Source organism: Molossus molossus, unplaced genomic scaffold, assembly GCF_014108415.1.
Source record: "Molossus molossus isolate mMolMol1 unplaced genomic scaffold, mMolMol1.p scaffold_m16_p_4, whole genome shotgun sequence".
NCBI lineage: Eukaryota > Metazoa > Chordata > Mammalia > Chiroptera > Molossidae > Molossus > Molossus molossus.
In genome coordinates this window covers 82,586,634-82,602,365 of record NW_023425377.1, presented here as the reverse complement: position 1 = coordinate 82,602,365, position 15,732 = coordinate 82,586,634, and the positions used below count along the sequence as shown (strand labels likewise).

Genomic DNA, 15,732 nt, shown 5'->3' with positions numbered 1-15,732 from the left:
CTATAATAACCTGAGGTCACTGTCCCTTGTCTCTCTCTTTTAAGTTATAAGCACTTCTACCAGGCAAGCAGAAAATTCTAAACCTCAGCTTATGTCCAAAGAAGCTAATATTTGAGTATTTCTATCAAGGAAATTCAGAGTAAAGTTAGTATGATTTACTTAATGGTATACATAAATTGGGGTTAAGGGTTGAGAAGAAATTTGTTTAATGACCATGATTTTAAATTGCATATTACAGCCTGGCCAGTGTGGCTCAGTGGATCGAGCGTCGTCCCTTGGACTGAGAGGTCCCAGTTCAATTCCTGGTCAGGGCACATTCCCGGGTTTTGGGCTCCATCCTGCATGCAGGAGGCAGCCGATCGATGTTTCTATTTCTTTCTAAAAAATAAAAATAAAAATTTGCATATTACATCAATGTCACATAACATGTTTCAAAAATTATTTTCTGTTTTCCATGGTTATATTGCTGCATTCCATCGGTCATTATATATCCACTTGTTGCTGCTCTTCATGAACCTCCTTTAAACTCTCCTAGACTAGCACCTGAAAAGACAGAGTCCAAAGCTGACTCCAAGGTTCCCTGGGACCTTCTCCATCCTCTTTCCCCCTTTGCACAGTGCCTGGTTTGAGGGTCTTTGGATGCCCCGCCAACCCTGGAAGAAGTTCCAGCCTGAGGCACTAGAAAGACTAAGGCAGGACATGAGGTCACCGAGGCATGGGGACAAGATGTGGGTAATCCTGGCTGGGGAACTGTGGATAATCAGCCTTGGTGTCAGGCTTCTAAGATTCTCGTGGCACAGTGGGAGCAGGCCTTGGTGTTCGGAGAGGAGAGGGCTTGGCATCACCTGGGTGGCACCAACCCTGCTGTGAGCCTCTATGTTGACACTTGACTGGGCTCTGCCAGAAAATTGTAATAAGATATAATCTCTGAGGACTGAAGGGTGAAATGACGCTGGAGTTGTGCAGTGTGCAGCTTGCGTAACTGTGACCAGCAGCCAGGAACCAACCAAAGTGAACACCTGGGCCAACCGCTCCCTGTAATCCCATTAGGCCCCCACAGCTGCCCTCAAGGCAGGGGTTATTTATCACACATTACAATGGCTTCCAGGAGTAGCTTTCAGGAGAGAAGTGCCTGTGACCAGAAAGGCCTGGCTGGGGAAACACCTAACCCTAGATCCTGTAAAAGGGACCTCTGGTTGCCTGTCCTTCACGGTGAAGTAGCAGGGCATGGGGGAGGGGCGGAGCCAGGAAGCGGTGCAGGTGTGCAATGGAACTAACCACCCGGTGGTGGGGTTGGGGCGATGGGAGGGGCCTTTGGCTCAGACTCCACTCTCCCAAAGGGCCTCCAATTAGGCTTTTGACATCATCTCCATTGGGATTAGACCAAGTTCACAGAGGCTAACCGACTGGACTGATGTACAGTACAGCACAGGGAATGCAGTCAATGATACTGTAATAACTGGACGGGGCCAGGTGACTACTTGAACCATCAGGTGACCACTTTGTCCGTATATGATTGTCTCACTATGCTGTACACCTGACACCGATGCAGAATAACACTGAATGTAAACTGTACTTGAAAAATAAAATAAAAAAAAATAATAAAAAGGAGGAGGGGAGAGGGCTGCTGAGGTCCAAACAATCAAGTAAACAGACACATGTATTTGCCAAATTGAAGGGTGTATCCTCTAAAAACCAGCTTTTACCTCGCAGCCCTAATTTGGGCAAATATATTGTAAAGTACTTGGATGTAAACAATAGTTTTCAGAAGACATTCACATACGCACTTGAAAAGAGGACTTTCTAAGCAAAACTTTAAAAATATGAAATTTCCAAGGTGTAAACACCCTCCACCACCACCAAGTAGTTTCTGTTTAAAGAATAAATGTGTGTTACCTGGTCAGGTAAAATGTTTAAGTGGATGGGCTTCATGTGTAAAATGTTAAAAAGCTATGCATTTTATCATTTGTAGTTATAAGTGTAATAAATTAAAATGGTTTCGATTCAAAAAAAGAACAAGAAAGTGCTCCCCATGTAACAAGCCCTTTGTCCCACGCAGAGTGGGCTGGAGGCCTGGACTGCTGGCAGGGGCCTAAGGGGGACACAGGTGCCGCTCTGAGAAGTGCCCCAGGAAAGTTCAAGGCCTGTCTGAGGAGACCATCACCCTGTCTGGGGAGACCACCCGGCAGCAGCACTCTAAGTCCCCAGGCCCAGCAAGACACCTCCCACCTCAGATAACCTCAGAAGCGCTTGACCAGAGCGAGAGGAGGCCAGGAGGGGTCCGAGCTGGCCGAGGCCCCTTTCCTACTCTGTTCTGGGCACTCAGAGCGGGAGGGGGAGTGAGAGGGTAGAGTGTATGCCTCCCCTCACCTCCTCCACCCGCCTCCTCTGATGGGGGAGGGGAAGAGCTATGTTTGGATGTGAGATTGGTGGTCCAAAGTAAGCTGATTGTTTATAAACTGAGACGATTTCAGGAATAAAACAATCTGCTTGAGATGTTATCAGGTGATAGGAACAGTGGTCAGAATGACTAAATTGTTTCAAGTTTATGCCTCCAAAGTGAGTTGAAACTCCACAATACACAGATTCCAGGAACTCTTACTCCCAATTAAGCAGAAAGTTCAGATGTGAACTGTACCAGGGAGAGGGACTTGAGAGTGAGGTTGTAGAAATAATAGGGACCATGTAGACGTGCAGCTGGTAAGTGGCAAAGTTGGGACTGAACCCAGGTCTGATCCCGGTGTCCCTGGGCCCTCGATGCCACCTTTCAGGTGCCCAGAGCTTCCCACCTCAGTGCCTTATCTAGACCCAGTATTTGCCTGGTATATTCCAGCTGTAACAGAAGAGCTCGGCAGGAAGTACTAAATAATCCTAAAGACAACTTGGAAAGGACTTGGGTCTGCAGAGTTTATTAATAGAACTGATGACTACCAAATCTATCAATATGATAACAGTAAATGTCAGAGCACATGGAACAGATTCACAAGGTTAATAATGAACTCTGTTTGCCTCCGAGATATTCTCAAACCCTCAGTCAAAATCCCCCTAGTTTATGACATTGCTCAGTGTGGGGTGGGCAACAGTAGAGTCTGCCCAGCTCCCTGCCCGCCCCACCACTGAGGGCTCACTAATGGTCAACAGCTGCCCTCAGCCTGTTCACGGTCATGTGCATAAAGTCATAGAAACTCAGACAACATCAAAGGATGTTCATTCTCCAAATTCAAAGCTATGTCCCACCACCTGCTCACCCACCCTGAGTGCACGAGGATTAGTCTTCAAAATAATGTCTTGCAGCCTGGCCAGTGTGGCTCAGTGGATTGAGCATTGTCCCATGGACTTAGAGGTCCTGGTTTGATTCCTGGTCAGGGCACATGCCCGTGTTTTTGGGCTCAATCCCCAGTAGGGGGCGCGTAGGAGGCAGCTAATCCATGATTCTCACATTGATGTTTCTATCTCTCTCTCCCTCTCCCTTTCCTTTCTCTCTAAAAAAAGTCAGTAAAAACATATTTTTAAAAAACCAATATCCTGCAATTATCTGGAGCACAGCATAACATTATCTTACTCTGTGTGTGAGGGCGTTCTTTTGTGGATGTCAGAAATAAAAACAAACTCAATTTTTGATAATTCTGTTTTGGGGACTTCCGGTCAAGATGGCGGCGTAGGTAAACGTGGTATCGCGTCCTCCCACAACCACATCAAAGTTACAACTAAACTACAGAACAACCATCATTCAAAACTGCCTGAAATCAAGCTGAATGGAAGTCCTACAACTACGGAATTAAAGCAGCAGCCACATCCAGACTGGTAGGAGGGGCGGAGGGGACGGGCTGGTCCCACACCCACGTGTGGCGGATAAAAATCAGGAGGACACCTTGGCTGGGAAGGTCCTTCCTGAGGACTGAGGGGTCCCCGTCCCATACCAGGTGCCCCGCTCAGGGTTCCAGTGTCAGGAAGAGAATCCCCATAACTTCTGGCTGGAAAAACCAGCAGGAACTGAGACTCAGGGAAGCTGAGGCGGCTGGAGCCCCAGGCAGCTCCTTAAAGGGCCCGCGCACGGACTTATCAGACTCTCTCCCTCTAAGCTTGGAGGGGAGGCAGCTCGAGGGGCACCAGAGACACACAGGGAAGAACTGAGCTGTTTGGCACTGAAGCGAGAGCTGGAGAGGGGGCTTTCTCAGGGACAGACGTGCTGTCAGAGGCCTTTGTTCCTTTGGTGAGTCCTTCCCGGGGGCGGCAGACAGTCTCCATATCTGGGACTCCAGCAACCTGGCTCACACCGGTAGCCCCGCCCTGCTGACTCCCTGAGGCCCCGCCCCGCCCCACCCAACTTTCAGGCCCACCCAAGCTGTTGCCACTTGCTTAACCATAGGATTGGCCTGTCTTGGATCCTGCTTCAGGTTTTCCTAAATTCTTTCAAACAAGCAGCATCTGGTCTCAGCTAGCCCCATATCTCTCGTTAAGTAATACACAGAAACAAACACAGAGAGGCAGCCAAAATGAGGAGACAAAGAAACAGGTCCCAAATGAAAGAACAGAACAAAACCCCAATAAAAGAACTAAGCGAAATGGAGATAAGCAACCTAACAGATGCTGAGTTCAAAATACTGCTTCTAAGGTTGCTCAATGAACTTAGTGAGAACCTCAGTGAACTTAGTGAGGGCCTCAAGAGCATAGAAAAGGACCAGTCAGAAATGATGGATGCACAGTCAGAAATGAAGGAGGCATTAACTGAAATAAAGAATAATTTACACAGATTCAATAGCAGAGTATGTAAATCCAAGAATCAAACCATTGATTTGGAATATAAGGAAGCAAAAAATGCCCAATCAGAACAGCAAAAAGAACAAGGAATTAAAAAAAATGAGGATAGTGTAAGGAGCCTCTGGGACAACTTCAAGCGTGCCAACATTCACATCTTGGGGGTGCCAGAAGGAGAAGAGAGAGAACAAGAAATCGAAAACCTGTTTGAAACAATAATGGCAGAAAACTTTCCTAACTTGGTGAAGGAAACAGACATACAAGTCCAGGAAGCACAGAGAGTCCCAAATAAGATGAACCCCAAGAGGCCCACAGCAAGACACATCATCAAAATGCAAAAGGTTCAAGACAAAGAGAGAATCTTAAAAGCAGCAAAAGAAAAGCAGTTAGTTACCCACAAGGGGGTTCACATAAGTCTGTCAGCTGATTTCTCAAAAGAAACTTAGCAAGTCAGAAGGGAGTGGCAAGAAATATTCAGAGTGATGAAAAGCAAGAACCTACAACAAAGATTACTCTATCCTGCAAAGCTGTCATTTAGAATCGATGGCCATATCAAGAGTTTCCCAGACAAGAAAAAGTTAAAGGAGTTCATCACCACCAAACCGTTAATTATATGAAATGATGAAGGGTCTTTTTGAAGAAAAAGATAAAATATATGAACAAACAAAATGGCAATGAATACATATCTATCGACAATGAAATCTACAAACAAAATGAACAGGCAGAACAGAAACATTCTCATAAATACAGAGAACATTTTGTTGGTTGCCAGATGGGAGGGGAGTTGGGGGAATGGGTGAAAAAGGTGAAGGGATTAAGAAGTACAAATTCATTGCTAGACTGACAAACCTCAAAGTAAAGGGGTTGGGGGGGGTGGGTGGGAAGAAATAAACCAAAGAACTTATATGCATAATCAATGGACACAGACAATAGTGTGGGAAAACGCGGGAGTGGGGAGGAGGGGGTCAATGGGGGAAAAATGGGGAACATCTGTAATACATTCAAAAATAAAGATTTAAAAAAAAATTTTTTTTGTTTTAGAATTTTCTGGAAATGTCTGGGCCTTTCTTGACCTCTGAGAAGCCTGCACATGGGGAATAAAAGCCAGAGTAAACTAACATCAGCCAGGCTCACGTATTTATCGAAACTTAGCTCAGACACTGCCTTGTATTTTTTCCCTTGAGTGCATGGGCTCCTCAAGGAACTTGGGATTAGGGTCCTCGTGGCTATTTCTCCAGTTTACACTCCATTGGAGTAGCTCCTGGTAACTGGAGACGTATGCATAAGATCTTCCTTGCAGGGGACTCAGACACATCCCTTCTAAATTTGAAACCTATGTGGTTTACAGAACTCTCCTCTCAGCAGCCCCCGCTAGTGTCTCCCTGGAGGTTGGGGCCTTTCCCTATGGTATTCCTGGTCACTTTGTAGTTCTGGACTGACCGCCTTCACACACAGGGAGCTGTTTCTTCCTGTGTACTTCAGCTGGTTCCCATAGCTGCCACCAGGTGGCGCCTCGAGTCCCTGTTCTGGGCTCACAGAGTTGTGCTGTGACCTTGCTCCAGTCAGCTCAACCTACTGGCCTCCCTTTACCTCCTACACTCTGGGCCCAGCCCATGAAGGTGGCCAGGCTGACGAGGCCAATTTGGGGTTATCCCTATGCAGAGACAATTACACATGAGGTGAGAGGGCATCTATCTGTCTTGGGCCTTTATCTTTTTTTTTTTCTTTTTTATTCTCACCAGAGGACACTTTCCCATACTTTGTTCAGATAGAGTGGGAGGGAGAGAGAAAAACATCGACGTGAAAGGGACACATCGAGTGGTCACCACCTGCACGACCCAACCAGGGCCGAGGAAAAACCACAACCGAGGCACATGCCCCTAGTGGGAACCGAACTAAGGTCTCTCCAGACCGCAAGCCAGAGTTCTAACTGCTGAGCCAAACTGGCCAGGGCTGTCATGGGCCTTTAAATGTCCCACATCTTTGCATTTGGGGAGGCTTTCTGAGGGATGGTGCATCCCTCTGGTACCCTCTGAGCTCAGCTGGACCCCTTTCTTCTATGCACCTGTGGTGTGTAGGGCCCAGGGGGCCGCCTTGAGGGCTGAAGCTGCCCACAATTGATGAAATTTGCACATCTCCTTTGGCTTGTGATCTCTCCCCCCAGATTCAACTCAGAAAGCCACCGCGGCCCCCGTGCTGTACTCGGATCAGTTTCACACTGGCCAGGATGACACCGTTCCTCCTCCTTCCATCCTATTTCATCTTAGACGCCACTGTTCACTGTTAGAAGTCCAGTCTCAGAGCGCCAGTCTCCAAGGCTCGGCACCATGATTTGCCAAGACTCCTGAGATGAGGAGATGTTTGCCGCAGGGGGCAGAGCGGGCTCATACTACCTGGGGCTTAGACAGTTAGGATGGTGCTGGGAGAAGAGATGCCAGCCGGTGGGGACCTGGAACAGAAGGAGCAAGAAGGAAATGAGGAAGAAGAAAAAAGGGATCCATATCAGGATTGGCCTCAGGAGCCCAGTGTATAGGCTCAGTACACACCACGTAATAGCAAAAGGATTCGCCATGTGAATTTTTGGAGATGGAGACCTTCACGCCTCAAAAGACCCAAATCAAAGGAAGAGTAAATTATATTCATCAAAAGCCTGACAGGAAGGCATCTGGGTTCTCTGGTAATTAGAAAGTCTATTTTCAGAACATCCTTTTACCTCAACATTCCAGGAATTGAACTTTTACTAAACTTCAAGGCTTCAGACTCAAGCCACTGTGGTATGTCCCCTAATGTGTGTACTTCTCCCTCTGGGGCAGATGTGAGGTGTCAGGAGACCACAGAACAGACAAGACACTCCTTCCTAGAGTGGAAATGTCGTTTAAAGATTTGGAAAATGAGACACTACTCAAAAGTTTCAAACACAGTTACATAATGGAATAGGATGCAAAACTCATAGATTTTAAAAGTTGAAATCAAGCTGTAGAAAATACAGGGCTGTGAGACATTCTCTGGTTGAAAAGTTTGAAGGCATGTCCTCTCCTAACTGGCTGCGTGATGTTGGACAAGTTTCACCACCTCTCTGAGCCTTGGTTTCCTCATCTGAAGAACATGGGAGTGACTTGGATTCCAAAGCCTCAGGGTTGGGCCTGCTATGCTTACTTTGTATTAACTTCACCAATCCATCTCTTCCCTTATGTATCTGTCAGGGTCTTCCAGGGAAATAGAACCAAAGTACATATGTATATTAGGCTTACTTCAAGCAATTGGCTCACACGATTTCCCAAGCCTTCTGGGACCTCAGTCAGGAGCTTCGGAGGGAGAATTTATTTTTCTTCCATAAATCTTAATTTTTGCTTTTAAAGTCTTTCAATTGATTGCGTGAGGTCCACCTACACTGCAGAGGGTAATTCCCTTTACTTCAAGTCAGCTGATCGTAGGTGTTAACCACATCTACAAAATACCTTCAGAGCCACTCCTAGATTAGTGTTTGATGAAATAACTCAGTGCTACAGTCTAGTTAGTTAACACGTGAAACTGACAGCCACCGCTGGTGGTGGGGAGCAGGGCGGGTGGTGTGGGGCGTGGCCTGAGCCGTGCTCAGAGGAACCCAGCGCTTCGTTTGATGCAGTGCTGCCACCCTCCTGAATTCTTGTTCTGCACTGAGCCCTACAAGCTACGGAGCTGGTTCTGCCGAAGGGCTAGCCCTTCTCCCACCGCCATGGACTCGCGCGGCCGAGCCAGCTTCTCTGAGGACATTCTGACAAGGGGGCCGGCCAGGTCTTCACACCATGCCATTTCTTTCCCTGACACCTCATCGCATTCTCCCCGGTATCTGTTTTTTTGTTTTTTGTTTTTTTATCCTCACCCGAGGACATTTTTCCATTTTTTTGTACAGCTAGAGTGGGAGGGAGAGAGAGGAAGGGAGAGAGAGAGAAACATCGATGTGAAGGGACACATCGAGTGGCTGCCACCCGCACGACCAACCAGGGCCGGGGACAAACTGCAACCGAAGTACGTGCCCTTAGCGGGAACTGAACCCGGGTCTCTCTGGACCGCAGGCTGACGCTTTAACCGCTGAGCCAAACTGGCCAGGGCTCCCCGGTATCTGTTTTTGCACATCAGTCTTGTTTCCCTGAACTAGAATATGCATGTCTTTGTTTTTGTTGAGTAAAAAATAGAGAACATAAAATTTACTGTTTTAACCATTTTTCAGTGTACAGTTCAGTGGCATTAAGTACATTCACATTGTTGTGTAACCATTACCACCATCCTTCCATCTTCAAAGCTTTATTTCTTTTTTTCTTTTTTTATCCTCACCTGAGGACATTTTTCCATTTTTTGTACAGATAGAGTGGGAGGGAGAGAGAGGAAGAGAGAGAGAGAGAGAGAAAGAAACATCGATGTGAAGGGACACATCGAGTGGCTGCCACCCGCACAACCAACCAGGGCCGGGGACAAACTGCAACCGAGGTACGTGCCCTTAGCGGGAACCGAACCCGGGTCTCTCTGTACGCAGGCCGACGCTCTAACCGCTGAGCCAAACCGGCCAGGGCGCTTTTTTATTTCTTAAACTGAAACTCTGTACCTACTAAATGCTAACTCCTCATTCCCTCCATCCCCCAGCCCCTGGCAACCCCCACTCTAAGTTCTGTCTCTATGAATTTGACTACTGTAGCTACTCTGTATAAGTGAAATCATACCGCAGTTGTCTTTATTTATTTATTTATTAATCCTCACTTGAGGATATTTTTTCATTTATTTTTAGATAGAGTGGAAGGGAGGGAGGGAGAGAGAGAAACATCAATGTGAGAGAGACATATTGATTGGTTGCCTTCCACACATGCCTGACTGGGGCTGAGGATTGAACTTGTAACCCAAGCCCTGGCCGGTTTGGCCCAGCGGTTAGAGCATTGGCCCATGGACCAGAGAGTCCTGGGTTCGGTTCCTGCTAAGGGCAAGTACCTCGGTTGCAGTTTGTCCCAGGGCCAGTCGATGTGTCTCTCACACATCGATGTTTCTCTCTCATTCTTCCTCCCTCTCTCTCTCCCGCTCTACCTGAAGATAAATGCAAAAATGTCCTCGGGTAAGGATAAAAATAAAAATAAAATAAAATAAACTTGCAACCCAAGTACATGCCCTTGACCAGTAATCGAACCCACGACCCTTCAGTGTGCTGGCTGACACCCTAACAGTGGAGCTACACTGATGGTTTTTTGTTGTTGTTGTTGGTGTTGAGTTATAGGAGTTCTTTATATATCCTGCATATCAACTTCTTATGAGCTATAGGATTAGATTATACATCTCTTGAGGCCAAGAACCTGTCTTAAGGTTATTTTAATTCACCAAAGCACTGTGCACCCAGCAAATGTTCAGCAAATACTCCATGAAAGAATAGGTGGTAGGTCAGAGGTGAACTGGAATGTTTGCAAAAGGAATATGAAGGGCATTTTTCAGGCAAGTCCAAGGCAGGGAATCAGTGAGACTCTAAGAATTACCTTAGAGATGAAGAGGCCAGAGCAGAGTGAATAATTCTTGACTTTTATTTAAAAGAAGCAAGGAGAGTCCCACTTCCCCGACATCCCCTGAAACCGACACAGCGCAGGTCAAGCTACAGGAGGTCAGCCCACCTGGGAGAAGGCGGTCCCAGGGCAGGGGCACTCACCTGGGCTTCGAAAGACTCTCAAGAGGGAAAGAAAGCAGAGCACAGTACACACGACTTCTGTGTCCAAACACATGTCAGTGGGGTTCCTTCCTAAGGAGGTTGGAGATGGGACCCCTGGATCCACACACAGCCACCAGCAGGTGGAACCTGTGAATGACTGAGTCCCTCAGCTCCTACACAAACGTAACACTTTGGGGTTTCTCTATCTCCTGGGAAAACAGGATGTGGTGATTATAGGCTCAGGAAGAGGGGGTACCTCTTGGAGATGTAAGTGGAGATTTAAGTGTTCTTCCTTGAATGGGTTGCTGTGAGGATAAAGGAGGTCGGAGAGGGGGTGTCCTGCCCAGAACCAGGCCCGTTGCTGTGGGTGGGAGCAACTGTGGGCTCTGTAGCAGAGGGCCCTGGAGGAGAGGTCTGTTCTCATCGGGCCAGTGGGTCACTGAGCCTTCAACGTCATCAGAGCTGGGTCTGGAGAATGAATGGGTGGGCTGGACTTGGTTCCTGTTTCTGTTTCAGTGAGACACCCTCTCGGGTACGCATTCAGAAACACCCCACTGGGGTCCAGCTGTTCTAAGATGGCACAGAACTTCAGAAAGGCAGATTACATTTTCTCAAAATCCTTTCAGGTGCAGTTGTGGGCCCGTGGCAGCAACCAGGTACAACAGGCCTTGTTCCCTGGAGCTGGCATTTCAGTAGGGCTACTGCAGGCACCCCTGGGTGGTGTGCCTGATATGTGACAGCCCTGACACACACTCATGCACTCCCACACACATACATGCATGCACACAAATGCATGTGCCTGTACCCACAGGTGCACGTGTGTGCATGCACACACACACGTGCGCATGCTTATGCACATACATGCATGCAAAAAAACGCATGTGCCCATACCCACAGGTGCATGCGTACACACACACACACGCACACACAGAGGCATGCATGCATGTACACATATAACTTAGAGACCCAAGCAAGGAGGAAGTTGTTGGGAAGTAGAGAAGGAAGGTGTTAAAATGCAGCATTGAACTCCTGATTGCCAATCCCATCAGGCAGTGTGACAGAGGAGAGGCCTCTGGCCTCGATTTTACGGCTAATTAATACGACCCTTAGTTTCTTCCCTGTTGAATAGATTCACTGACCCTTGCCTTATCTTGCTCATTGGGTTTCTGTAAGAATCAAATAAAGTGGAGGAGGAATTTCTTGGAAAACCCCGAGGGAATTACAGTCACTGGGCTGTTGGAACATGAATGCAGAGGGAAGCCGGGTACCGGTAAGGTGGTGGAGTCCCTCCTGTCCCTGACTTGCTCAGCCCTTTTGGCAGACAAAAGACTAGGGAAGAGAGGCGCCCCCTGGTGGAACCTCTGGCTCATAGCAGCTGCCCTGCTGACCCCTCCATGAGGTTCTGACTGGCAAGTTCTACCTTGGCCCACTGGGACCTGCCCCCAACCATCTTCATGATGGTCTCATAGGTCAGCCAGTAGTCTAGCCAGGGCACGTCCTTGACTTAGGGTCTGGGGGTGGAGCAGAAGGAGGCGAGGTCCTATCCCTGCAGGAATCATCCCAGGTTATATGGCACCTTCTCTGAGCCACACCCGGAATTTGACAGGTCACATGGAGATTAAGACCTGGCTCTGCCCTCAAGACACAGACAGCAATGACCCAGCAACTTGAGGGCTTTTACTCATTGCTCATCCCGGAAGGATTTGGAACCAGTTTGCATCTTCTCCTATGTTTTTCAATTGGCACCTGAAAGTTATGATGGGTTTAAATAATTTCAAAGAATTGTGTATACATATACACACAATATATGTTATGTAATTATATCATGTATTTGTGATTATATTATGTATTTATATATTATATATTTATAATTAGAATTTTTGGATTTTTTATGGATTCTGGGACTGCCCTCCAGAACAGCCCATTCTTAAATTGTCTCTTGGACATCCTACCAACTTGGGGCTTTTATATGCTGAAGAAATGTACCCTATAAGGTTTAGGTTGGGTAAGAGGTATGTTTTTCTTTTGCAAAATATATTATTATATAATCTATTTTTTAATTAATTAATTTATTTTTGTTACAGATGTTTCTCCTTTTTCCCCCACTGATTCCCCCCTCCACCTCCCTCCCTGCCCTGTCCCCAGCTTTGTCCATGTCCATTGTTCATGCATACATGCATATACATTCTGTGGTTTATCTCTCCCCCACCACCCCCTCTTCTGGGTTTTGTCACTCTGTACCCCACTTCCAGGTCTCTGGGACTACCCCATTCCTCAGACTGTTATGCTCATTATATTCCACAAATAAGTGAGATCATATGATACTTGTCTTTCTCTGTTTGGCTTGTTTCACTTAGGATGATACTTTCCAGGTCCCTCCATGTCATCTCAAAGGATAAGAGATCTTTCTTTCTTACAGCTGCGTAGTACTCCATTGTGTATATGTACCACCGCTTTTTTATTCATTCGTCTACTGATGGACACTTGGGATGTTTCCAGATCTTAGCTATTGTAAATAGTGCTGCTACCAAAATGGGGGTACATATATTCTTTCTGATTGGTATTTCAGGCTTCCTAGGGTATATCACTGGATTAAATGGCAGTTCAATTTTTAATTTTTTGAGGTAACACCATATTGTTTTCCATAGTGGCTGCACCAGTCTGCATTCCCACCAGCAGTGTACTAGAGTCCCCTTTTCTCCACACCCTCGCCAGTACTTGTTTGATGATTTGTTGATGGTGGCCATTCTGACAGGTGTGAGGTGATACCTCATTGTTGTTTTAATTTGCATCTCTCTGATGATTAGTGATGTTGAGCATTCTTCATATGTCTCTTAGCCACTTGTATGTCCTGTTTGGAGAGGTGTCTATTTAGTTCCTCTGCCCATTTTTTAATTGGGTTCTTTGTCTTCCTTTTGTGGAGTTGTGTGAGCACTCTATATATATTGGAAATTAACCCCTTATCTGATATATCATTGGCAATTATGCTCTCCCATACAGTGGGTAGCCTTTCCGTTTTGATGATTGTATCTTTCACTGTGCAGAAGCTTTTGAGTTTGATGTAGTCCCAAGTGTTCATTTTCTCCTTTGTTTCTATTGCCTTAGGTGATGTATCAGTGAAAAGTCTGCTGCATATGATGTCTGAAATTTTCTTGCCTACAGTTTCTTCTAGGATTTTTATAGATTCATGAGTCACATTTAAGTCTTTTATCCATTTTGAGTTTATTCTCGTGTAAGGTGTAAGTCGATGGTCTAGTTTCATTTTTTTGCATGTAGCTGTCCAATTTTCCCAGCACCACTTATTAAAGAGACTGTCATTACTCCACTGTATGCTCTTCCCCCCTTTGTCAAATATTAATTGAGCATATTGTCTTGGGTCCAATTCCGGGTTCTCTGTTCTGTTCCACTGGTCTATATGCCTGTTCTTGTTCCGTTACCAGGCTGTTTTGAGTACAGTGGCTTTGTAGTATAACCTGAAATCTGGTAATGTGATCTCTCCTACTTTGTTCTTCTTTTTCAAGATTGCTGTGGCTATTCAAGGTCTTTGTTGGTTCCATATGAACTTTTGAAGTACTTGGTCTAATTCTGTGAAGTATGCCATTGGTATTTTGATGGGGATTGCATTGAATCTATAGATTGCTTTGGATAGTATGGACATTTTAATGATGTTAATTCTTCCAACCCATGAACAGGGTATGTGCTTCCACTTTTTTATATCTTTCTCTATTTCTTTTTTCAATGACCTGTAGTTTTCTGCGAATAGGTCCTTTATTTCTTTGGTTAAGTTTATTCCTAGGTATCTTAATTTTTTTTCCACAATGGTAAATGGGATTGTTTTCTTAGTTTCTCTTTCTGTGAGTTCATCATTGGTGTATAAGAATGCCATCGATTTCTTGACATTAATTTTGTATCCTGCTACTTTTCCAAATTCATTTATTAAGTCTAGTAAATTTTTGATGGAATCTTTGGGGTTTTCTACATATAGTATCATGTCATCTGCAAATAATGACAGTTTCACTTCCTCCTTTCCAATTTGGATCCCTTTTATTTTTTCTTCCTGTCTGATTGCTGTGGCTAAGACTTCCAGTACTATGTTAAATAAGAGTGGGGAAAGTGGGCATCCTTGCCTTGTTCCTGTTCTTAAGGAAAATGCTTTTAGTTTTTGCCCATTTAGTATGATGTTGGCCGTAGGTCTTTCATATATGGCCTTTATTATGTCGAGATATGATCCCTCTCTTCCCACATTGCTGAGCCTTTTTATCAGAAATAGATGCTGGATTTTGTTGAAGGCTTTTTCGGCATCTATTGATATGATCATGTGGTTTTTATTCTTCATTTTATTTATGTGGTATATCACATTTATTGATTTGCAAATATTGTACCAGCCTTGTATCCCTGGGATGAATCCCACTTGGTCATGGTGAATAATTTTTTTGGTGTATTGCTGGATCTGATTTGCTAGTATTTTGTTCAGGATGTTGGCATCTCTGTTCATCAGGGATATTGGCCTGTGGTTTTCTTTCTTTGTAGTGTCTTTTTCTGGTTTTGGAATTAGAATTATGCTGGCTTCATAAAACGAGTTTGGAAGTCTTCCTTCTTCTTGAATTTTTTGAAATAGTTTGAGGAGAATGGGTGTTAGTTCTTTTTTGAATGTTCGGTAAAACTCCCCCGTGAAGTCATCCGGGCCTGGGCTTTTGTTTGCTGGGAAAGTCTTGATTACATCTTCAATTTCTTCTATTGATATTGCTCTGTTCAAGTTTTCTATCTCTTCCTGGTCCAGTTTTGGGAGACTGTGTGTTTCTAGAAATTTGTCCATTTCACTTAGATTGTCGAATTTTTTGCCATATAATAGTAGTTGTTAACGATCTTTTGTATTTCTGTGGTGTCAGTTGTTACTTCTCCTCTTTCATTTCTGATTTTGTGTATTTGGGTTTTCTCTCTTTGTTTCTTGGTGAGTCTAGCTAAGGGTCCATCAATCTTGTTTATCTTTTCGAAAAAACAGCTCTTTGTTTCATTGATCCTTTGAATTGTTGTGGGGTTTTTTTGGACTCTATGTCGTTTATTTCTGCTCTGATCTTTACTATTTCCTTCCTTCTACTTGCTCTGGGGTTTTCTTTTTGTTTGCTCTCTAGTTCTTTAAGTTGTGAGGTTGGTCTATTAGAGATTTTTCTTGTTTTTTGAGGTAGGCCTGTAGTGCTATGAACTTCCCTCTCAGAACTGCTTTCGCTGCATCCCATAGATTTTGTGTTGTTGTGTGTTCATTTTCATTGGTCTCCAGGAAGTTTTTAATTTCTTCCTTGTTCTCCTCGATAACC

The 15,732-nt window shown here is 45.2% G+C and overlaps 1 pseudogene; it reads right to left on the bottom strand.

Annotated features, from left to right (window-relative positions):
* Window positions 1–11,783: 11,783 nt before the first annotated feature.
* Window positions 11,784–15,732, bottom strand: part of LOC118643924 — a 31,917-nt pseudogene continuing 27,968 nt past the window's right edge.